Raw genomic sequence first — 26,729 nt, forward strand, 5'->3', positions numbered from 1 at the left:
AATGTGAGGCCTTAAAGGACTGCCTATAGCCTTTTTACCTCCTCCATGGAGGTTATGTTTTTGGTAGTGTTCATTTGTCTGTCCATCTATTTGCAGGATTACTGAAAAACTAATGAAAAACAGATGCAGGTTATCTTGATCCTACATTTTTTTAATGACCCCATGGTTTATACTCTCCAAGTGCTTCTAGTTTAGACTAAGATCAACTTATGTTGAGGAGTGACAGGATTGTACTCATTTTGGTCAAAATCTGAAAATAACATACAACATACAATATTGCAAGATATTACTTTCATTGTGTGGATTATGAAACACCCTGAACTTCTACCACATCAGATATTAGCCCAGCAGTTCTCAAAGATTTTCTTCTGGGCACCCCTATTGATTACAATAAAATCCCCTCCCCCACCCAAAAAAACAAACAAACAAACAAAAAAAATAAATAAATAACTGGGCATACACATTGTTCAACCAGACATAAACACATATTTTGTTTTCAGACTCTACTGAAGTTTATTTCACACTTCAGGTTCCAACAAAATAAAATACAAACCATCTTTACAGTGAAACACTTTTTTGTTACTGTATTTTTTTATAGTTCTACAGGACTGTCTCAGAAAATTAGAATATTGTGATAAAGTTCTTTATTTTCTGTAATGCAATTAAAAAAACATGAAATGTCATGCATTCTGGATTCATTACAAATCAACTGAAATATTGCAAGCCTTTAATTGTTTTAAAATAGCTGATTATGGCGTACAGCTTAAGAAAACTCAAAAATCCTATCTCAAAATATTAGAATATTTCCTCAGACCAAGTAAAAAAAAAAAAAAAAATTATAACAGCAAAACAAAATCAAACATTTGAAAATGTCCATTAATGCACTCAGTANCTGTTCTTATCAGTTTAATATCTGATACGTCCCCTACCCGGGGACCATATATTAAATTGATTTTTGGAACAGGGAGATGGAATAGGGGCTTGCTCCGTCCTCTCCACGCATCGACCTGGTATTGCAGTTCCTCCAGGAACGGTGCACCCCCTTCATGATGTAAAGAGAAATGATGGTCTTTGATAGACTGTGTTCAGATTGTATACACTCTTGATCATAATCTTAAGACCAGTCTTAAATTTGCATTTTGCACTATTGGCTCTTAAGAAGGTTTTAAGCAGGGGTGGAAATTAGCACCCGCCACCGGCCAAATGCGGGTAAATATTTGAAGTGGCGGGTGAATTTGATCAACACTCACGCCACTGTGGCGGGTTGGCAATTTGAACAGAAAAGGTGTTATTTGTCCTCTTGACATATAGGGGGCAGCAATGTGCTCGAGTTGCTGCTGTTACGTCGAGCCGCGTTCCCCCATCAGATATGGTCCCCCTGCGTCTCCGTGCCGCGTACGTGGCAAAAAGCGTGCGTTCATGTTCAACGCTTGTAACCGCCGCGCTGTGCTTGCGCTGCAAGGCAACTACGGAGACCGTGAAAGGTCAAACAACTTGTTTTGGCGAAGTTAACCCACTGTTTTGCTAGCGTGATAGACAGACAGACAGACTCTGTTATGGACAATGTAGACAATTTGTGGACAAAAACAATTAATAATTAAAATAAATAATGACTTGTCTATTAACAGAATTGTTGGGACAAATATTTCTCATTAAAAAAACAAAAAAACATTCTTTTAGGAATTAAATGTGCTAATAATATCACAATACAGAGGAATAAACACAGTTAAGGACTTGTTGGTAAATTATTTTTGTCCCATGTTTTGGAGGGAGAACGGATTATTTCAGACGGCTGAAATATTTGGAGGGTGTCAATGATGGTCCTCTGGACAGCAGCCAGATCAGCAGTCTTCCCCATACTTGTGATTTAGTTTACTGAACTAAGCTGAGTGTTTTTCAAGGCTCAGGAAACCCTTGCAGGTGTTTCGAGTTAATTAGACGATTCAAGTGATTAGTTGAATAGCCTACTAGTATATTTTTTCACGATATTCTAATATTTTGAGATAGGATTTTTGAGTTTTCTTAAGCTGTACGCCATAATCAGCTATATTAAAACAATAAAAGGCTTGCAATATTTCAGTTGATTTGTAATGAATCCAGAATGTATGACATTTCATGTTTTTTAATTGCATTACAGAAAATAAAAAACTTTATCACAATATTCTAATTTTCTGAGACAGTCCTGTATACTGTAGAAGAATATTCTTTGCTGTCAGTGTTATTTCAAACATATTTCTTTTTTTTATTTGTAACAATATTCAACTTTGCTATCATCAATACATTTGAAAAAAAGCCTCTGTGCAAAATGGGGTTAGTGTGCCCCACATTTTGGGATACCACTGAGTTAGCCTAATATCTGTAAAACTAAGTGAGTTATAGCAATTTTTGTGTTGGCTAATATCTTGCATGCTCAGCTAGAGGTTAGAGTCTATGTTGTAAAAGACCTTTTTCGTCTACCACACCAATGTTTAGGTCAATATTAGTTAAACTGAATACATTGAAGCCATTTCTGTGGGGTTTTTTTTAAGAACAGTTGGTTATGTTGGCCAACTTGAATTGAGTTGACCCCAAAAGTTAATCAACTGTAGATGGTCATCCAATGATTACAAAAATTTGTACAACTGGTTAAGACACATTTTAGGAACAAACAGACATAGAAACACTTGTGCGCATATGTGCAAATAGACAGGCAAAAACATTGTCTGCCTTTGCCTTTCCACAGAAGACAATCATAAAATACATGAAAACTATATGAATATAATCAAATTTCCTGGAAAGGTGGATGAGCGCCAACCACGTGAGAGTGCAACACCTCGCCTCTCTAACCTGCGTGTAACCTGGCTTCATTCCACTGATAGGAGAGAGATTTGTCAGCATCCCTGTTTGCTCACCGTGTGTGTTCTGATAGCCTGGCAGCCTGTTTGTTTGTTTACACCCTGTCTAGGTCAAAGCGGATGCCCTCTCTCTTCCTCTGTCTTTTTACTTGTTGGCTGAGCCTGAGCCCAAGAATCTCAGGCTCACGACTCCTACAGGCTTGGCTGTGATGACCTTTTCAGAAAGCTCTACGTTCTGTAGGGTAATGTCACAATCTTCAGTTCTGCTGCATATTGTCAGAGTAAACTGAGTGATGTGTCTCTTGTTGGGTAGACATAAAAAATTGATAAGCTTTAGAGTGTAGGGAGATTGAAACACTGATTTGAATTTAGCTTATTGTATTCAAAATTTAAACCAAACTGGTCAAGCTGCAATGGAGTTTATCTTATCTTTATCTTATTTTAATAGTCTCATCATTCTGATGCATTTTATTCAACAGTGATTACAGAGAGGTTTTAGAGGTCGTACTTTGGATAAATACAGTTTAAGTCTGACAGGAGTGACAAGGAGTGACTTGTCCAAATGCTGCAAAGACCAAAGTGGATTGCTGTCATCTTAAAACAACTTCTATTTTCAAAATTAGTGGCTCATATGATTTCTATTTCATAGAAAGCTTAAGTAGTCGTCAGTTTTGCATTGCATTGTTATTTACATGGAGTGTCTTTAGAACTTGCAAGCATGAAAGGCAACAGCAACTAGCTGTAGCCCTTTGAGGGCACCCTGGTGGCATTTTTGACAGGAGTTTCATAATATTTCTGCTGAAATAATCATGCTATTGAACATCAGCAGCATTGTAAAGGTTAAAATTATAGCGTTTACGTCAAACTTTAAAAGTTAGAATTGTTTTAAGATGGTAAAATCTGCTTTGGAAGTGGGTCTACTGTGACTAGCCAATATTTGCTAAGTAAAATGGTTCAAAAATAATTAAAACAACTCCATTTTTCAAAATTCTATAACAATTCATACAGACGCTTAAACCTTTAGACCAATGTGAATGTTGCATTATATAATTATTTTGTCAGAAACATTGAAATTGCTGGAAGTTTCCCAGCTCTGCTAGAAGTGCTACAGCTAGCTCCTGCTGCTGCTTCTGGCATTTTTGAAAATAACCACAAAATGTCATGTAAAGAACAGTGTAACGTGAACTTGACAGAGGTGTAAATGTTCTTTGAAATAGTGTTTGCATAAACAACTTCGAAATGGTTGTGATTTAGGTTTAATAGATATTAATCCACTTTGATCTTGGCCCCACTCAGACTAGTCATTACCACAGTGATTCTGAAAGTCTGGACTCCGGTCCAGATCAAGCAACAACTCAGTTCAAACCCAGCCCACGTTATATTGCATTACACTGAGATGCATTGGTATGATACGATAGAGTGTGTTTAAGTGTGTGGCTCCTTTAAGAGTCTGCAAATAAAGGGAGAGAAAAAGAGAGAGATCATAAGGTGAGCGAGCCTGTTGCCTTATGCTCGGTGTAAGAATCGAAGCACGTGAATGAGACTGAAAATTATCTGTAAAAGGTTGAACTTCTAGCACTAAATGTACTGTACATTGTCAGCTGCAGCAACAACAAAAAAGCTGTGACTCTTTAAGCCACAACCTATTTGCGTCTGTTTTCCTGCTGTGTAAAGAAAAGAGGGTTAGCCCTAAAGCAGGTTGTAGCTCTGGCGTTTTTCCGTGTTATTATGAGAAACTAAGGCAGCAGAGAAGAAGCCATTTTGTCACATCGTCATGTTTTCGAAATATGCAAAGGAAAGAAAATTAGACTAAGAAAATCAAATTTTCAAAGATGAATGGACAAAGAAATTTGCATTCATTGTGTCTTCATCATGCTTGATTTTACATATGGGAGTGAGTCTGCTCATCCAAAAAAGTAGTAAAAAGGTTACTGTATTTTTCGGCTGCTTGACAATTGAACATTTAAGTCAGTTACTCCATCTGCAAGATCTTTTGTGCCAAAGTTTAGGTAACTCATTGAAGGCAGACAGTGCCATTTTCACACTACATTACTTTGTATTTTAACTGTCTCAGGACATCTGTAACTTTTACCTCAATCGTTTTGATGTTACAGTGTCTTGTCTTATTTGGTTATTCTTGTGTGAAAACAGAGGCCTTTTTTGTTGAGGAATGAAAAGTAATTAAGTTAATCACATTTCAATTACATTATTTTAAATGAAACAACACTGCAAATCCAGCTTTACTGTCAAAGGTTAGAGCAGCTTAGATTCACAAATATCTATAGACAAACAAGCATTTATTTTGGTTGCAAATTTAAGAGAAAGAATTTGCTTGTCAGTAGTTGTTAAGACCTTTAACCTCATCTAGAAATCCGATTTGGACCTTTAAATATTAAGTTTGATAACCTCTGCTTTGGTTCATTGGTCCTGTTGGATTTAAGCTCCAAACTGAGAAACTACCTACAGGTAAAATGTTAATTGTTCATAGCCTTTCCACAGAACCCCACTCAAAAAGATCTGAACGATTCATACACATAGAAAGTTACAAAATCTATAATATGGCCTACCTTATTGAGGTCATATTCATGACCTGGTGCTGCTTATGTTGTGTGGCTTAACAATGATTGAAATGTACATATTAAAGTTTTAGACCAAACCTAGGGCATTATCCAACCCCCAAGGCCACATCTGGCCCTTTAGCTGTCCCAGAACAGCCCATGTGAGATTAATGGCAAACCAGGAATCAGACATAAATCAGTGTCTACTTTTGCATGCAATTTAAATACATGGTCAGCTGTTTTGCATTGCTTTTATTCTGAAGGCAACCACTTTCTTTTTTCAGTTCAAAGTTATTCTAGCACATGTGTGTGTGTTAAAGTGTAAGTAGCTTCAGCTGTTGTGAACAGAGTTAGCCTCACCACAGCTAATTGACTTTAGACATCACAAGAGTGGCCATAACTCAGTCAGTTTTACAGATACTGGGCTAAACTTTGGTGTGCTAGTAGCTGAGAGCTGTAATAGATTGCACACGATCTTTGTTTAACATGTTGGCATTAATTATTTAAAGTCAGCTATGTCTGTCTGTTAGTGTAGTGTAAGTGTAGACGAGTCAGCATTTGTCTGATCTGCAGCATCCCTGATAATCTCCATACAACACAACAGCCTTTTTACCAGACCTCTTGATCTCTACAGGAGAACAAGCTCCTGCTGAAACATACTTCTCTAAAATAGCTCCATCCATTTTCAGATGTGAGATCTCATGTGGGTTATAACAGTGTGCAGTGAGACATACTTGAACCCAAGCAGACACATCCACAAGCACACGCTGCTATAATGTAGGTCAGCACACACTCCGCTACCCATGTGTGCAGTGCAAACAGACACACACAGAGTATAGATTTACTGTCATCACCTTGAAGTGAAGAAAACCTTCACGGTTTCTCCAGAAATGTCATTTGACCTTTACATTTTGTGCTTTGTGAATTCACATTTCTCTATACTCTTTGCCTTTACAATTATGTAGACTCAGGCTATGACATGGATTTATATGATGAACACATGTAATCAATAAAGGATATTAAAGTTTTGCCAGTATGTTCTGAGTCAGTCATAAATCTCAAGATATCTCCAGTGTGACTTAATGTTGGGCCCTTGTCACATTGGATGACAACAGTAAGCTTTTCACAGCCAGCACGGACATAGAATTTACATGGCTAGATTGCAGCAAATTTGGGAAACCAACTTCAGTGTTGTTATGATCCTTGTGTGAAGGGATGGCTCAAAAGACACATAACCTATGGAGTCCAGTAAAAAAAAAAAAAAGGGAGAAAGTCTTGACAAGCAGTTGACTGTCAAATTTGGAGCACTTTCTAAAACCTATGATCCTCAAACTGAACCTAAGAACCAAATCTTAAAAACAGGACTGATGGCAATTCCCAAACCCAACCAATAGTTAATGAAAACCATGATTAATAAAGGTCATATGGTGCAAGGTTGTTGTCTATAATCAAGAGAGGGAGCAAGAGTAGAGAGCAAGCTTAGGTCCAGAAACCAGCAGTCAGTGAGTCAACCCAAGCAGCCATCAGTTTCTCTTTCTACCGGGTGGAGCTTGTTCCTTTTAAAGACATGCCAGTTGTTTAACTGTGAAAAAGAAGGACAGATTAACTGAGCAGACAAATCATTCATAAAATGGCAGAGAGGAGCATGCAACAGGTGTGAAGGCAATCTTAGTACTCACCAAACAGGTGTTTTCTGCTATTTTCTACATCCTTATGCTCTTCTCCAGCCTTTTCTGGCTCTTGTCATTCATTCTAGCATGACTTTTTCTCTGACTGTGTCAGCTAGAAGATCATGCCACACTAGCAAAATGCTATCACCATGGGTATTATGTGTGGTCTAATTCTTGATGACCAAGGTCCTGGGTACCCTATGTCATGGATACACTGTCATTACTGACACCCAAATTATTAATCTTCTGCCACCACAATAAGAAACCATCACAATCTCTATACAGAGATTTTGTGCATGCTTAAAAATACCATGGAGCTATTATACTCTATCACTTGTAATGGAGAGCCCACTGAAGACCTTGACATAACATAATACAATCCACCATCTGGCAGATTGAAACATCATACTTTTTGTTGATAAAAGTAGACTGGATAAATCAGTAACTGCATTTCTGATATAAATGGTTCCAGTATGTTAGCTTGCAGAAAATTAAACAGAATAAAATAAAATATTCTGAACTACATTAGTATAAATACAACTTTGGTTCTGAAAAGGTTAGGATGTTGCGTAAAATGTAACTAAAAACAGAATGCAAATTTCATAAACCCATATTTTATTCACAATCGAATATAGTAAACATATTAACTGTTGAAACCAAAAATATCACAATTTTCAGGGGAAAAAATAAAATTCTGAAGTTTATGGCAGCAATACATCTCACAAAACGTTGGCCCATGTTTACTACTGTGCAGCATCCCATCTTCTTTTAACAGCTGTCTGTAAATGTCCAGTAACTGAGAAACTCCCAAGTTAATTCTCAACTTTTTCAGAAATGAGGTTGTACACATTTATAGTTTAATCACAAGAGAGATTACATTTTTTTCACTATGAAGTTCTGTAGATAATACAGAATCAAGGGGTTTGAGGTAACTGATCAACAGATGAGACGTTCAATAATGATTGTTAAACTGTCCCGGATATTTTTCCTTATTTCTGCAGTTTATTTTAACATTTTTTTTTATCATATCATGAGAATTTGTTGTTGTAAATCAGAAAATACTCCCCCAAGCCAGAGGAAAATGATCGCTGTGCTTCCTGCAGAACATCAAAGCTGTGAGGAAAAAGTCAATACTCTAATGTTTATACAGAAAACTAGAAAAAATAAATAAATATAGCTCACCTGTGTTATAAGCCTTTGCAATCAAAGACAAATGTTTTTACCTACTTGGTATTTAATTCTTGCACTGTGTTTTTCTTTTTTAGAATCCCTCCGTCCATGTAATCTAGGGGCATGCAGCTCACCGCCCCAGAGCCACGGCGAGCACTTCCAGACAAAGTCACATTAGCTTCTCTTGACCTCGCAGCTGTAATCGGCTCTGGGGAGAAGCAGGTGGTTAGTGTTTTGCAAGAGTCCCCCGCTCAACGTTAATAGTTTTGCAAGCATGAGGCTGAGGCTGAAGAGCAAGGATGCAAGCGTTATAAGAGCTTACCTGGAGATTAGAGCATCAGCAGTTCAATCACAATGCAGCCTGCAGGATCTGACTGCAGTCATGTTACAGTGAATGTTTTTCTTCTTCTTTGTTTTTTCCATTGGCAGAACGATGATATTTGAAGGCAGTCCACTGGACAGTTTACAGAACTCCATTGATTGTGCTGTGTTTTCTTTTAATCTAAGAAGCAGAAATCCTATGATGAATTAGAAACTATCATTTTGTATCAGTGTGGCAGTTGTCATCAGGCAGAATAATTAGTAGCATAAAAGAAGCAATGCATTAGCATTGGAGCACCCCTTATATTATTTGGCCAGAGGTCAGTTTTTGGCATGATTTTGCTACACTTCCTGCAGATTAGGAAAATCCCATACAAAATAATGCACCATGACATGCAAGAAAATGTGTGCTATGATCTTGGGTAGCAGTGTCAAATATTCTTATGTCATATCAGCAAAAAACTGCAAAAGTTTCCCATATACTCAACATTGGAGTTTGGCAAAGTGAGTGAGCAAACTCAGTCCTTTTCATATCTCAGGCATACTTCACAGTAACAACATCATTCAGTGTTTAAATAGGAAGTTAGACTTAACACGACTGAACTGGCATTTTATTATATTTTGTTTTTTTACACAATTACAGTTGACGTTTTATGAGTTTTGGGGATGTTACCAAAGCATGTTCAACTTAAAATTAGATCATTAGCTTTTGAGATATCTAAACCTTTTACCATTTTTGCAAACTATTTTTACTCTCACAATTTTTAGACTTCTTATACAGTTTATAAATCAAACTGTAGATATTTATGTCTTTTTTCTCCTGGTGAACTGGTCACTGCTCTTGAGTCTATGGTTTTCTCTTGAATTCTGGAAAAATAACAGTTTTTATTGGATTTCAATGTTTGTATTTTGTGGTTTGTGCAGTTTATTGTCTTTCTGACAGAAAGGGTGTGCCTCTTTAAATAATGTTTTGACCTTTAATAACAACCCATATCTTTAATAATTTTTTGATTGTGTGATACATTATTTTTTGAATTATATATTGTTTGTATATATTTAATATTTGGTGATGATGGTGTATAAACATAGCACAAAAAGTAAGAAAAATTGTGTTTAGTTGATTATTTCTGTGTTTTAATGATTCTTCTTGGCATTAAATCTTACATATTTGGAAAGACTTTTTTCTTTCCACTTAAATGATGCCACATTTGTCAGAAAAGCGCATTTGTGGGTTGAGTAGCACAGTCGTGTATGTGAGTTGTGCTCATGTAAAACTTGCCAAATCTTCTTTGACAATGCCAAACAGCTTATTCTGCTGTTGACTCTTGGTTGGTGTTGCTTATTGAATTGGATGATTGAAGTCTGAAGAAACAAGACTTATTGGCGATTTAGGAATTTATTAATTTAACAAACAGGGGCCTCGGTTGCATGTGGAAGAACCATGGTATCCTATTCTTCGACCAGCATTTATCACACATCACTCAGTGGGGTTGTGTTGATCACTCTGGAACATATAATATGACTAAGCAGATCCCACAAGTGTTCAGTGGGGCTGAGGTCAAGATTGCAGGCAGACCACTTCATCCTCTCTGTTCCTAAATTTTGGAGGTGCTCTTTGATCAGCATTTCCCTATTTTTCTGCCCTTGGAGATGATGGTGGGGTGTTAATAATAACAATTAATTTGAATAATAACAAAATAGTACATTTGAATTCATTAAAGAAAAGTTTTATAGCTTGGATGATTTATTCACAAAGAGTGCAGCTTTTCTCGCTGCAGTGTATTGACCAGTCATACATTCCCAGAGCCTGATGGTATAAAAAAATCTGATTTTTTTTGTTTTTTGACTGAGTTGCAACATATTTGAATGAATGTAATTCAATAAATGAGCAAATATAAAAAATAAATTATGTATTTTGCATTGATTCTGTTGATTTGTTTGCCTGTGTTATAACCAATCATTCTGTTTTAATGCTGAAGTAATTTTAGCAACATACATTGGAATTTTCAACCATATTAACCCTTTTAATGTGAATGTTCACTCATCTAAATGTGATTACAGTGATAAAACTCTTGAAGCTTGACACTGAAAAGTGGTTTTTGCCTTTATATAACTTTGTTATATTCAAAAGGGGGATGTTTTAAAAATTATAGCACAGGTAGTTCTTTCAACAGTACAAAATAACTTAAATTGCATTTTTTTTATTTGCCAGACTGACAGATTTCTGCCTTAAATGATTCATTCAAAAGGATTATAATTTGAAGATTTCAGCTCAAGTAGTCATTTTCACTCTGCCAAATGCCTGTAAATGGCCATAAACTAAGATGTTCTCTGCCAAAAATTGATCATGACTCATTCTCTTACAATAAAAATAGGTGGGTGGGTTATGATGTATAAGCTTTGGCTTCTCCTCCAGCCACATTGAATTTGCCATGTGTGAACACATACAGACATTTATTAGTTTATTACATACCACGACCTTCATGGGGGAGCGAGTGGTTCCGTTAGGGGACAAGGCGCCCCTTTGGATGATGCTAGGGGAAATGCTATTGATAAACCCTGCTCTATGGGTCAAGCATTGTCATTTTTGGAGGAGAGTTTGCTTCCATACTAAGGGATATGGGATTGCCCATGGTTGCTCACAGGTGCTGACAATCTGTGGTACCAGAACCTCCAAACAAGGGTCAGTAGCGGAATGAGCTCTTTGGCATTGCTAGGGAAGATTTGCTAATTTTTTAATGGGCACAACCCACAAACTTAACTGTGCTGCTCAGCCCATAAATGCATTTTCCTAATAAAGGTGGCACCATTAAAAGGGAAATAAACAAGCTTTTTTTCAAGAATTTAAGATTTATTGCCAAAGAGCACTGTTAAAACAAAGACATACACTGCTTGGCCAAAAAGAAAAGTTGCCACCTGGATTTAACTAAGCAAATAGGTACAAGCCTCTTATTGTATAATTACGGCATGGGCGATTATGTTTGAGATGGCAACAAGTTATTTAACCCTATCTGGTGCAATGAGTTGCTTCTCATTTCCTAAACAACCATGTCGAAAGACACATCCCATGGTCATGGAAAAGATGTCAGTCTGTTTGAGAAGGGTCAAATCATTGGCATGCATTAAGCAGAGAAAACATCTAAGGAGATTGCAGAAACTACTAAAACTGGGTTAAGAACTGTCCAATGCAATATTAAAAACTGGAAGGATAGTGGGGACCCATGATATTTGAGAAAGAAATGTGGCTGGAAAAAAATCCTGAATGATCGTGATTGGTGATCACTTAAACATTTGGTGAAATCAAATTGAAGAAAAACTATATAAGAACTCTGGGCTACGTTTAATAGTGAAAGTAAGAGCATTTCCACATGCACAATGCAAAGGGAACTCAAGGGATTGGGAACTGAACAGCTGTGTAGCCTGAAGAAAACCGCTAATCAGTGAGGCTAATCAGAAAAAAAAAAAAAAAAATCTTCAATTTGCTAGGAATCATAAAGATTGGACTCTGGAGCAATGGAAGAAGGGCATGTGGTCTGATGAGTCCAGATTTACCCTGTTCCAGAGTGATGGGTGCATTAGGGTAAGAAGAGAGGCAGGTGGAGTGTTGCACCCATCATGCCTAGTGCCTACTGTACAAGCCTGTGGGGGCAGTGCTGTGATCTGGGATTGCTGCAATTGGTCAGGTCTTGGTTCAGCAACAGTATGTGCTCAAAGAATGAGGTTAGCTGACTACCTGAATATACTGAATGACCAGGTTATTGCATCAACGGATTTTTTTCTTTCCTGATGGCACGAGCATATTCCAAAATGACAATGCCAGGATTCATCTGGCTCGAATTGTTAAAGAGTGGTTCAGGGAGCATGAGACATAATTTTCTCACATGGATTGGCCACCACAGTCCAAACCTTTACCTCATTGAGAATCTTTGGGATTTGCTAGAGAAGGCTTTGTGCAGCGGTCAGACTCTACCATCGTCAATGCAAGATCTTGGTGAAAAATGAATGCAACACTGGATGGAAATAAATCTTGTGACATTGCAGAAGCTTATCAAAACAATGCCATAGCAAATGTGTGCCGTAATCAAAGCTAAACGCGGTCCAACAAAATATTAGTGTGTTCAATTTTTGGGGGGTTTATTTCACCTAACACAAAGTTTCTTGATTTTTGTGCCAAGTTTTTTATATGGATTTCTCTATGTGTCCTCTTATGAATTTTTACATGGTTTATTCCAAAAGTAAATCCAAAATTACTTTAGGGTGTTACAGAAGAAAGTTGATTCATGTTTGGAATTTGGGCAGTAGCTAAATTGGCACTCTTCAAATTTATTTCTGAAATATTCTGGTTGTCTCTCCTAGCACATTATACTGCTCAGCTCTGAGAATATCCCATCCCAGTATATTTACTTACAGGGTTAGTAAAAACTTACCTGTACAATTTTTGATTTAAAGAGTAATGAGGCTAAATAGAGAATTAGCAGCACTTTATTTGCTAATGTAATCCACAGTGCCAGCCATTTTGTAAGAGTAGAAAAGCTGGCTAGCTCAATCCTAACTCAATCATGGATCATCAGCAATTGTCTCTAAATCAGCCCCTTTAGTCTTTAACTTCTCTTACAATTCATTACCAGTGAATGGGCCTTTATTGGCATGACAGTTTTAAAGGGGACTCAGGGAGTGTGCAGAAGCTTGTAATGCTGGATTGACACGGGCAATTTACGAGGGGATCGACGGTCGACTTGAGGCCAAAACCAGCACAAAACAAACAGAGCCAGTGAGAGGAAGAGATTAAGAGATTTATGTCCCCACCCCACCCTCCACGATTGCTGTTCCTGCATTTTATTCTCCTTCCACTTTTTGTAGTATTTTTTTCTTCTTATCTCTACTGTCTTTGTTTTGCTTGGCTAATCTTCCTTCAGTTCAAGCTGTTATTTTTTCTGATGTATGCAATTTTATTTTTTTTTCCAACAAATTTGAACATGACTGATATTCAAGCTGTGCTTTCATTTCTTCCTCAGGGTTCCTACAGTCAAAGTACATTTAAAATGTAAAGCCCTGCCACATAAAACTTTAAGAAACAGTTCTGTTTTCACATTACTGAGAGTGTCCCCAGTGCAAAAATGTGTTTATGCGCTATGTTTCCAAAAATAGAAAAACTGGATACATGCTAAAAATATTCTCATGTAGCCTCTAAAGATATTTACTGTTTTAATTCAGACTGCCATGATCTTAAATATTTTGGTGATGTGTAGGTGCCATTGAAAGCAAAAAAAAATGTTCTTTAAGATGTTTACAATACCAAAGGGAAGGTAGACATGAGATTTTTAAAAACTTTTCTGCTATTAAAGCAGGTTTTGATTTCAAGTCATTATTTTTTATATATTTACTGACATGAAGTTACATAGTCAATAAATAAAACAAGCTAAACAATAAAATTATTTGTCATTTTGGTATGTAAGGATGCACAAAAGAGCAGTAGGGCAGTTAGAAGGGACCGTCAGCAACTTTTTTTTTTTTAATTTTTAAAATGACATTAAAAAAGAAAAAATAATTTTATAGATTTTTATGCATCACTCAACCCACATAAAGTTCATATTTAGTTGTACTTACTGTCATAGAAAGCATTTTATTTGTACTTTCAGTGCAGTTGTAGTGATGATAATTTTGGTAATTTTCTAGTTTTCCTATTAGTTGGCTCACCAGAAAAGCTGCTTTTTTTGACTCTAAAGTGTTTCTTCGCCTAGTACTACTGGTAAGGAGTCATTTGAGAGCTGAAAAGAGGAGCCAACTCTTTTTGGTGAGTTGATCACAATTATCCAGATCTTGGAAAAGAGCTGGCATTTCTATCTCAACTATGTCTAATATCAGTTTCTGAGGCTCTGTTCACATTGCAAGTCTCAATGCTCAATTCAGATATTTTGCTGAGATTTGATATCTGTGGTCGTTCACATTGTAAATTAAATGTGACCACCATCACTCCAGTGTGAACAGTCTACTGTCCTGAAGCGCAGAAGATGCAAAAGAAAATGTGATGTCACATGGAGCATGCTGTGTTTATGCAAGTAAATTTGCAATGCAATATGAAAAATTAGAGGAGAGAAACAAACTCAAGAATTGATCCTATCACACTAGTATTAGTACAATCTGACACTAATGTTAATGCAGATTCTCAGTCATCCAGAACATGGCATTAGACATTAAAAAAGGAAAAAAATAAAATAAAATTTGACTTTTACTCTGTAGTTAAAGACATTTTACTTTTCATCCAGGGAGCTTTACGAATTCAAAAGTGGAAAGTACACTATTCCAAGTTTAAACTGCATGACATAGAAGCATAGATACCAATCTATAATGGTATACATATCAACACTTGGATTGATTTGCAGACCTCTACTTCAATGATGTAAAAGTCGTATGAAGTATGATACATAATTGACAATCATCACGTGTCCAGTATAGTACCGCATGAAAGTGGCTTGGGTCTGATTTGAAATAAATAAATAAATAAGACTTGTGACGTTAGACTGTCAAAAAAAAAAAAAAATCAAATATGGGTAGTTTAAAGGTAAAAAAACAACAACATTTGGGTCACTTTTGCCTGCAGTGTGAAAAACAGCCTAGGTACTGTACATACTAGTGTTGTATACAGTATATCTAGTCAGCAGACAATACAATATGTATCTCGATACACCACCAACAGTTTGATCCATTAAAGATACATGAGCAGCAAAACCAGATATATTACAAATCAGACCCTAATTATTATACAATTGAGCCATTAGTCACAATACAATGTGATTCAATATGAGTTTTGATTCAACACATTTAACACTCCTCTATTTCAGCTGGATGAGATATTCTTATTTTACTTTGGCATGGAGTGCTTTACATTGCCTTTTCTTTCAGTCCTTTTCTATTGTTGCAGTTAGAAAAATGCAATTTGAAACACATATGTACCCTCTTTTAGTTGAGAGTATTGATTGCGTGTGACTAACATATTATTGGTTGGATTCTGTGCCTGGACCCTGACACCTGTATTGTCACAGTCCAGTACAAATACATGTATTGTATAGAGTAGCAATCATATTCTAGACATAATCAAATGAAGAAAGTGGCATCAACTGAAAGAAGTTCTGTGTATTTGCCAGTTTTGTTCTCCAATTTTGACCATTTTTTATACTAGCTGTACAGAGTGTAATTTTTTTTTTTGTCTTTGTTACTGATTCAAGTCAATTAAGCTTAAATACTGGCTGACATTGAATCACAATCAGGTACTTGCGTTATTTTGCATCTTTTTTATTCATTTTTTTCCAGGACTTGCAGATAACAAACCATCAGTACATTAATTAAAGAAATCAGTGTCATCATGTGCTTTACACCTCAGCAGCTCTACATTGCAGTAACAAAAACCTGTGTTCATGTTATTCCTCAAGCTGTCAGTATTATCATCAAGGGGAAAAATGCCACATGATGGCAAACTTCTTTACATAGCTCGGGTAGTGCTGTGTTGGTTATCTTGTGTTGCTAATGCAGAATGCACTGGAGCTCCAAAAGGCAAAGAAACTTATTTTCTTCAAGACAGCAATGGGTTGGTCATCCAGAGTGATAAATTCAGTCACCTGTTCCGAAATTTGTTTTGCCTTATCATTGTCTTGTGGAAATGTGTCTCGTCTCTTTAAAGTTTCCTCTAAAGTGTATTGCTTAACTGTGTTAGTTAGCTTGGTGAACTTCTTGTGCTCAGCTCGATGTTTAGATTAAAATGTCTACTTAAATTAGTGGCACTGACTTCATTAGATATTTGAAGAAGAAATACTTGAACTGCAAACTTTCCAAGTGGCAACTGAACTGCTCTTGTTCATATTCGTTTGTTTTTTTAATACTTCCATACTGCAACATGTTGGTATGTTACATCACAACATTTATGGCAGCTGTATTATGGCCTGGTTGATGTAAAGTCATATACAATAGGTCAATAACAGAGATCAGGAGCGGAGTGTGGTCAGCGACAACAATACCAATCAATGTAAAATGCCTTGATTGGGCCCCCTAGCTGGGCCATCCCTGGTAAATACCTTAGCTGTATTTTGTTTTCTGTCAACAAATGAGTATCACCAAGGTCATAAATAAAGGAAAAACCTTGGCAGATTGTGAAAGTGGTTATAAAGCCTTACAGTTTTTGAAAAACAAAAACAAATAAACAACACCCTCTCCCAAAAAATTGCTGTCACTTATATGCTGTTGTAAATATCTAAAAATCTACATGTTTTGTCATCTTCTCTGGGTTCGGACATCACCAGTTCCATTTATAACTATAACTGAAAAGAAATCTCACTTCTTACTTCAGGACTTTTTACTTTAAAATTTGGGAATTTCAAGTCAATACTCCACCTTTACACAAGTATTCAGGCTCATCTTACTTCTTATTTCTCATATGTGATAAGCTGCCTGCCAAGACTTCTTAAATCTCATATCTGCTTCACCCTCACTCACCCAGCACACACTTCACCCTCTCTCCCACTCTCTTTTCTAATTATCTTCTCTCTGTCCCATCTTTTCTGTTCCTAGCTTTGCAAAGATAAGACTCCCCCATAGTGATTTCTTGGTGTCGATACTAATGTGCTGCTATCATCGATAAACTGTCAGACCCCTTTTTCCCGCCTCTCATTCTGCACTCTACCTCCCCTGACCTTTCTGCTGCAAACATTTTTAAAAAAATCTTATGATAAGCTAAGTTGCTGATGCTGAAATTTGTTGTCCTCTTTGATGATTACCCAAACATTACAAAAAACAAAGTTGAAGCATTACAAGTATTTAAAAGGCACACATGCATTGATACAGACAATTACACAATTGCCAATCATATATGGCAACATGCAATCATAACCAAAAGAAAAAAGATGTATTGTGAAGTGCTTCAGTAACCTGTTTAAATTGTTTTTTTTTTTTTTTTTTTTATTTGCACTATATCTAAAGTAATTTGTAGTAGATGTTATGTTTAAAAAAAAAAACGCTGCACACTAAAACAAAACTAAAATGCATCCTAGTGTAACAAATATTTCCATAATATTGTATAGAAGACTATCAGGCTGTTTTTTTTATTTTCTACTCTTATCTACAGTTATAGTTCATTGCTGTAAAACACAGCATTGTTGTGTGAGCAAAAGGTCTGTTTCAAAATAATAGTTGTCAGCTGTTTGGAGTAATTTAATCTCAGTATAAATTTGTGCAGGCCTCAGATGTTTGCTATAAAACATTAGTGAACCAACAGCATCAAGAAGACCAAGGAACACACCAGACAGGTCAGGGATAAAGTTGTTGAGATATTAAAAAAGCAGAGTATGGTTATAAAACAATATTCCATGCTCTGTGTGGCTGAAAAGTAACATTGTACATCACCCTGAACAGACATCGCAGGATGAAACACAAGGCAGCATCATGCTGTGGGATGCTTTTCTTCAGTAGTGTCAGAAGGATGGTCAGAGTTAATGGGAAGATAGATAAAGTTAAGTTCAAGACAATCCTTAAAAAAACCTGTTAGAGGGTGCAAAAGACTCAAGACTGGGGCAGAGGTTCACCTTCCAGCAGGATAACAACCTGAAACATCCAGGCAGAGCAACAATAGAATGGTTTAGATCAAAACATATTCCTGTGTTAAAAGGATCCAGTCAATTTCCAGACCTCAATCACATTGAGAATCTGTGGCAAGACTTGAAAATTGCTGTTCAAAGACACTCTCTATGCAGTCTGAACGATCTTGAACAAATTTTCAAAGAAGTATGGGCAAAAATTTCAGTGCAAAGCTGGTAGACATAACCCAAAAGACTTGCAGCTGGAAATTGCAGCAAAAGGTGGTTCTACAAAGCATTGACCCAGGGGGTTTGAATACAAATGCACACCACACATTTCAAATTTTTAGCTGTAAAAGACTTTGAAAACCTTGTATCTTTTTCCTTCCAATATTTTAAGGCACTGTATTAGTTTGCTCACAGTTGTTGGGCTCTGGTGAAAGTTGAGTCAAAGGCGAGTGACTCTGATGATGCTTTCGTTTTGTTGCTGATTGAAAGCAACTACAAGGGTCATCATGGTGAACATTTAACATCAAAGAAACATATGTGTACACATATTTTTAGCTCTGTCAGCCCCAGCAGTACCATTAATTTTGCATTCTGTCTCACAGGCTCTGGTATACATAGAAATTACTTTGCAGAGTGTTTTTGCCATCAGGGTTGAGATTTAAGAAGTTGAGCCCCACAGGGTGAAATGTCAGAGCAGTGCTTTGACGTCAACTGATTGTTGTTTGACCTTCGTTTTACCTCAGTCGTGTAGGCTTGCAGCTTGAATAAAAATTAAAAAAATGTAAACCTAAATAAGTAAGTGTGACAGGCACAGTTATGGTCCTACCATTACTAATAGCTCAAAATGTTTTTTTTATAAATTGTGACCCTAGAGGTTATGAACACAAAATGTCTTTATCAGTCACTAATGTCATTATCTGTTGCACATTCTCCTCATCACCCACTGCCATGAAATGCAAGTGTCATGGAATTACCTGTGTAAAATAGCAGACTTTATTGAAACTCTCAGAAAGTCATCAAATCTACATCTACATGTGCCTGACTTGGAGTTGACCCAATTCAAGATGGCCACACAGCTAGGTGATTTCAATAAACATAAACAAAAAAAGGACTAACTGCAATCTATACAGATATTGAGTTAAAATTTGGTGTGGTAGTAGCTGAAGGTCATCCCCATCACATGCTTAAACCGCTAAGTTTGCACAAGACCTTTGGTTAAGACTTTGATGGGCATTACACATTCCTTTAAGAAATGCTCATTTCAGATAAACCTGTTTTTGAAATTCAGATGTTAAAAAGCCACTGAAACTTTTTTTAAGAACGGGGAAAAGCCATTGTATAACTGCATTAACATTCACATTTACCACCTTCATTCATCTGATTTTAATGAAAGCAGATAAGAACATGTTCCCAATCAAGACCTGTGCAATTTCAAGATTCTAACTATTTTTATTACATGTAATAAGAAACAAGTACTGTTGATTAGGCCTCCTTAACTGTACACTTGACGACAACCCTGCCACAGTGTAAAATATCATTCAATGTGGTCGTCAGTGTGTTTCTCATTACACATGGTTCGTTGTGAAATGTTTTGAGCATCCACAAAACCTTCGTAGCAAAGTTGTAGTGGTTTATCATCATGATGACAGGATATCAGGGTTCTGGGTGGAGTGTGCACATCATTGCTTGGTTGTTGAGAATTTAAAGCAAGATATTACACTGACTTAATTCCTAGCCTATGACTGTGTTTGTGACAAAGCCATGGTAACAACCTAGTGCAAACTTGATACCTATGGAGTTGTCCTCACATGGTGTGATTTTCAAGTGGGTAGCTATAGTACATCTTGCCACGGCCCATGGCGTACAGAAATATGATGGGTGTGAAATAATATTGTAGAAACAACACAAAAAGAACCTATTTTGTCTGTACCAAGTCCCTGTCCACACAGGAACGATGTTTCCTGAACACACATAAATTTCTTTTTTATTGTTTCAGCCCTGTGTACACAAGGAAACAGTGTTTTAGGACCCCCTAAACAGCGTGAGAAACTCTTGAAACATCACCCAATACTCACCTGCACTTAGTGGTCTTATTTTTAATGTGACATGAAGCAAAAGGTTTTGGTTGTCGTTCTTGAATTCTTGTAGTTTTTTGTACCCATAGAAACTAAAGCATTTTGAGTCATTTAATGCATTTAGGTGGTGATGAAAATGTTTCTAGAAACAGTGCTGCTTTTACAGGGGCATGTTTAAAAATGACAGATAAAAAACTGTCTTGGTCAACAACATTTTCATGTGGACAAGACCTAAAACCGTAGCAGCATCATGATTGCTTTCACACTGAAAAAAGTTTTCCAAATTTGCTGCAATCCAGCCACGTTCTAATAAGTTGTGTGGATTGGGAAGAGCATAGTGGGGTTGTCATCCAGTATGAAAGGGTCTTAGATAGTTTCAAACCCCCAACAGTGTTTGAAAAAAGGTTGTACCAGTGATAACTATAACATCCTGAGTAGATGATGAAATTCTAATGTAAACATATTTTCTTCTAATACTGGACTGCAGCCTTGTGTGTTTTGTATTTATGTACTATAATTCAATAACTGCATTAGTTGCAAATGAATATATATGAATATATGAAGTAAGTTGACTGATGGTGGAAGACAATGAAATAAAATCTAGAGCGTTATTTGTTTCGTTCATTATCAGAAAATTCAGTTGCGATGGAAATATACCTTTAAATATAACCTTTAACAAGGATCAAAGTGCATAAACATTTTCTTAAATAATCTTTCTTGCTTCTTCATCTCACCATACAGCTCTTTACAAACCCACAGGAGGAGATGTTTGTGTTTATACATAATATATAGCCATATATTTTTTAATGTACTCATGAATTATCAACTTGTATACCAAGAACTTGTCGCATTGCTCTAATAAAGAAAATCTATTTACTTTATAGTTCAATAAAATATCCCAAGCAGAGCTGTTTAAAAAAGGGAAATGGTTGTCTGAAATACCAGCAGTGAATGCCTTTGGTTTCGGCCCCTACACTATAAGGACAAAAACTGGCTCGGGCTTGGGGGTGGTTGTTTTTTTACATCAGTGTTCAGTGGTCGTGTGGGAAGAAGCTCACTCTACTGTAAAAGAGGCAGACATCTCCCTTTGACAATAACTTTAATAGATCAGATGCCAGACATCTACAGAAACATGTTTCTGCTGGATTGCACGCTAGATTGCTCTCTTTGTTCTCTCACAAGACAAAGTTTAATATGCAGCTGGTGTTTCCACCTATACGTGAAATCTGCTGCATTTGTCTGTTTGTGTTCAGAAGAAAAGTTTGGATTTACAGACTGATGTAGAGTTGTGGACACAGCAGGTGGATTCCACTGGAACAACGAATTTGGACTGGATTAATTTTGTAATTGGTGTCATCTTGTATTTATTTTCCAAGCTGTAAGTACTTGATTTGTGTCAGCAATGTCAGAGTAAGAAATCCAACAATTTTAGAATGTGTGTCGAGACAGGAGTTCTTTCATTCTTTCATTTGCCTTTGAAAAGCTTGAATAGGGACCTGGAAAACCTCATCTGCTTTATAAATGGGCCTTTTAGTTTGCTGAGCACTGACCAGAATTGCAGGATTTAATTGCAGAAACATGAAGATGATATTAAAACAAAATTGCAGTTGAGTTTCAAATCAAGGTAAAGAGCAGTGGAACAATTAGTTGTGTTGAAAATCTAATATTTCTTCATTGTGCTGATATTTATAAACAAGAAGGTCACCAAGCCAGGCGATTGTTTAATTGGTAAAAATGTTACTTATTTTGGCTTCAATCTCCAGTGTAAGTGTGGGAAGAGTTTTTAAACCCATGCAGACTAGGGGCAAAACTGTACTTCTAAATCATGGTTTTGTGTCATAATTTGGTATACCAGGAAAAAGGCCTTTTTCTTTGTTTTTTTTTTTCTTTTCTAAAATCACCTTATGTTGAGAACTAACAGACTTGTGTTGAATATGTGCCATGAATAACTTTCAGCTACTACCAACACATCAAATTTTACTTTATAGTTATAACCATTTTTGTGTTGGCTAATGTCGAGTAACTGCAGCAGCCATCTTGATTTGTTCTGAACGTTTTGTTAAAATCTATCCATTGGTTCATGAGATATTTTGCTAACAGACAAACAGGGTGAACTCCAACAGGTATTAGAAAAGTTTTAAGCAAAAATCTTATGGATTAGGGACCATTTGCAGTAAGTGCAGTATGTGTTGTGTGTCTCAACTACAAACACTAATTATAGCCAATTTTGTCTCAGCCAAGATTTCGTAGCTGTAGTAGGCATCTTGAACTGAATTAACTCTAAAAGTTATTCAGTTCTAGATGTACATTGAATGATTATTTCCAGAATGTTTCATCAAAATCTTTTCAGGGAATCACGGGATATCTTGCAAAGTCTGCTCCAAATAATAGGCCAAAATAGAAACTTTGTTGGGTTTTTTTTTTCCAAATATTTTGTCCTAAACTTGATGCAAAAATAAAGAGCAATTCATAATGCACTTCGTCCAAATGTGAAAATACAAAATAATTTAAATGCCTACTTAGCATTCCTTAAAGGAATGCATATCGCCTGCCACATTTTATGTCAGACTTTTAAACTAAAATGATCGTATTTTGAGAAATGATGGGGTCTTAACCGTTTTTGGTTAAATCTTGAAAATAATGTTATGTGTGATTGCGTACAATATAGAGAAATCTGTTTTGCGCTTGGACCATGTGTTGGCAATTTAAAGCTGCACAAGCTGCCACCTTTAATGTAAAAATAAGATAAAATAAAATTACTGGTGACTCCATGACGCACTGAAATTTTACACCTTTCTTTTGGCATTCTTTTCTTTTCAACACTGCAGATCAGTGCAGGAAATGTTCTTCCCTTGTGGCCTTTCATGTTTCAGTCTCCTCTGATTTCCGTCTGATTATTAATACTTGTGGCCAACATGCTAAATCACTTACAGCTGACTTAGTGACGATCCTTGTTAATCTCCCTATCTTTAGGATCTGAGCCTGGCCAACTTAATCCCATTTCAGCCACTTGTATCCAGAATGTCATTCTTTTGGTCATGACTCAGATCTTAAAACTATAGGTGAGAAGTAGAATGTAGACGGACCAGTAAAACAAGAGCTTTGCCTTTTGTTTTAGCTCCTTCTTCATCATGATGGACTGGAAAGTGTCATAAGGCGTGGAAAAGAAGGCGAACCCGGAGAGCAGACTCTTCTCAAAAAAATACTAATTTATTAACGTAAATCCATCCATCCATCCATCCATTGTCTTCTGCTTATCCGGGGTTGGGTCGCGGGGGCAGCAGCCTAAGCAGGGAGACCCAGACTTCCCTCTCCCCAGCCACTTGGGCCAGCTCCTCCGGGGGAATCCCAAGGCGTTCCCAGGCCAGCCGAGAAACATAGTCCCTCCAGCGTGTCCTGGGTCTTCCTCTGGGCCTCCTCCCGGTGGGACGTGCCCAGAACACCTCACCAGGGAGGCGTCTAGGAGGCATCCTCACCAGATGCCCGAGCCACCTCAACTGGCTCCTCTCGACGTGGATTAACGTAAAATAAACCCAAAATCAAAACGGCTGACGAGGCAGCAAACAAACTAAATACAAAACATAAACTAAAGGAGCGACAAGGCAAGGAACATGAAAGTAGCATAGACGGGGAAAGAAGAGCAATGAATCAGCGGAGTAGTGATGAAATTGACCGGGTTTTAAACACTGGGGATAATCAGGTGAAGTGGGCACAGGTGAGTAATGAGGATTGACGACAGGTGGAGATGGGCGTGACAGGAAAGCAGGAGCAGACTGAGGGCAAGTGGGAAAAGTGAAACAAAGACAGGAACAGAACAAAAACTAAGAACAAACTCAAAAATACTAGAAATCATGACAGAAAGGCCCTGATCCATCAATCCATCTCCTGCTCCATCCTACCGTCACTCATTATCAAGGCTCCCAGATACTTGAAACTCACCCCCAACCTGGAGGGAGAATTCCACCTTTATCTAGTTGAGAAACTTTTATAAATATATTGCATTTTTTTTTTTTTATTGGACTATTTTCCTTAAAAGAATTTTTCAGTTTAAAGCGATTGGGTAATGCATCAATATAAACATAAGCAAAACTTTGAAAATTACTTTGTACCAGAACTTTAAAGCTAACGGTTGGTGAGGCATTAAGATGCATCCTCTTTTAATGTGGTCAATTAGTCATGAACTTAATTAACTTAAAGTTAGAAAACGAAAACAGTAGATGTTCACAGCGGAATTAGAGCATCCCTTAATCTTCTGTCTAACCACCAATAACACTTTATTAAAGTTCTACAAGAAAGCCAAAAAAGGAACTGGCACCTCAAGAAAGCAGTTGAGAATGCACAATGCCTCACTGAGTCCGGCATATATTTCAGTACTTGACAGGGAAAATTAGAGAAGAATCAATTTTTTAAAAATTGAATCCATAACTTTGGGTTGAAGTATTCAGTTGGAGTTGTGACTAAGTTAAATGTCTATTTTTTTCCTAACCGAAACCTCCAATTTTATTCTATCTAAAAACAAGAAAAATAAATAAATCTACAGTATTTTAAAGTCACTGCGTCTGCCCCAAAGCTGTTTTCTGATCTGAGTGTTATATATTTTTTGTTCTTCACTTACTGGCACCATTTAACTTGACAATAAGCATTTATCTATGTTGGAAAACATGTTTTGTCAGTTCAATGAGAAAACATTTATACATCTTTACATTTGTGAAAGGTTGAATCTCTAATCTTTTCTATTCATCATTTCCAGCTTAAAATCTGGTATTAAATAGAGAATCCTTTTTACTGCATATTGTTCAGTTGCTTGACAAACAGTTAATTTGTTTATTTCCCCATTTGCCTCACTTTGATTTTCCCTTTTGCAGGAGGCCAGTTTCACGCTGTTCTGTCTCATTTCTGGTGTTTAATCTTTACAAGCTATTTCTTGTGGATTAACCTGTCACTCAGAAAGTTTCTGATAATGTGGGGAAGTTCAGGACAAAGCTTTTCCAGTCATAGAAGACAATGAGTGTTGGCAATGTATGTGTGCGCACGTGTTGTCATCCATCTGTCTGACTTGTTTCAAATTGTAATAATTTTTACTTGTCAAATAGCTCAGGAAAGACAAAACCCTGACATTTGAAATTCTTTTCAGTGTGGTATACTATATAAAAATAAAAAGTCATATCAAATGAAGCAATACACCAGTGAGTTTAGTGGAATCATGAGATTTCTTTGTTAAAAGTTATTGCCTACAAAACAAACAAATAATCCATCATTGCTACCTTATGAAGAGGCTAACATCAATTCAGTTTTGTTTGGTACTTTGACATAAACCTGAGGTTAATAAAGTGGATCTGGAAAATAAAGGTAACATGAAATGCAAGGTTAATGAAAAACATCTTAGGATACCATTTATGGATGTCATCATAAAGAAAAGTATGCTATTCTACAGTTTATTCTTTTCATCTTCTAGAGAATTTACAGAAATGTGCACCTGTCATGGTGACCACGGTGCAAGAGGTTTGCTATACCCATGCAGTGAACTCACCAGTTCACTGTATGGTGAAAACAAAGTGTTCAAACTGTAGTCACAGTAACATCGGCTTCTTAAATGTTTTATTTGTAAGGCCCCCCTTTACACTGGTCAACGACCCCACAACTAAGATCTATGTGCCCATCCTGCAACAACTTTCTTGAACCACATCAAGATACAGCTACACGGTAGAAGATCATGTCGAACTAGCATAATGCTACCCTCATTATCACGTATGTGCTAGGTTGTTTCCAAATGGCCATCCAGGTGCATGCAGGTCCTGTATCCTGGAGTGTTTCTACTGCTGATACCAGGCTATCCCCCATACTCCACCCAGGACCTCAATAAAACCTTGCTACAGATGTTTTATGCAATTTTTCTTCAACCTATCATGCTCTGTCTCAAGTAAGAAGCTTATTGCATTCCCAATACACAACTTAAGACCTCACCAAGATCTTGTAAAGACCATCCATTCTCTGGTTGATTGTTTTATGTCACAGTGGGATTTTTTAACCAGTGTGAAGGGAGCCTAATTAACATTAACATACATTTATTTGCAATTATAGAAAACCCCTAAAGGCACAGGCACGTTAGGTAACCTTGCACAAAACAGCCTGAGCCGACCAGCAAGTTCATACTCAGAACCTTTTCCTGCAGAATGACAGTGTTGCTCTATAGAACCACTAAGATTATACAAGTGTACAAGTTATATTATCTTTTACATTTAATTGCCAGTTTTTCTATTTACATATACCATGAAATTCAAATTAAATATTGTGTTTTGAATTAATGATAGATGTTTCTTAAGAATGTATACATTTAGTCATACCTTTTGCAAAGTAAACCTTTTTGTACCTGTTGCAAACCAGATGTTTGTGAATTTGCTTCTGCAAATACATAAATGGTAGGACACTGAGAGACAGAAGGTTGTTTTTTCAGTTCAAGCCTGTTTTCTTCCCCTCTGTAAATCCTTTAGTTAGCTTGGTGCAAGGATTAGGGTTTGAGAAGTCTCTC

General features: G+C 36.8%; 1 protein-coding gene and 1 non-coding gene across 6 annotated transcripts in view; both read left to right on the forward strand.

Annotated features, from left to right (window-relative positions):
- The window catches only part of nrxn2b (neurexin 2b), a 967,206-nt gene that overhangs the window by 172,544 nt on the left and 767,933 nt on the right, over window positions 1-26,729 (forward strand). The window lies entirely within an intron of this gene.
- On the forward strand, window positions 876-1,044 carry LOC112450722. Its single transcript, XR_003039383.1, has one exon. It is a non-coding gene; the product is annotated as a U2 spliceosomal RNA (small nuclear RNA).

The sequence above is a fragment of the Kryptolebias marmoratus genome, linkage group LG7 (assembly GCF_001649575.2).
Source record: "Kryptolebias marmoratus isolate JLee-2015 linkage group LG7, ASM164957v2, whole genome shotgun sequence".
In the NCBI taxonomy this organism is placed as follows: Eukaryota; Metazoa; Chordata; class Actinopteri; order Cyprinodontiformes; family Rivulidae; genus Kryptolebias; species Kryptolebias marmoratus.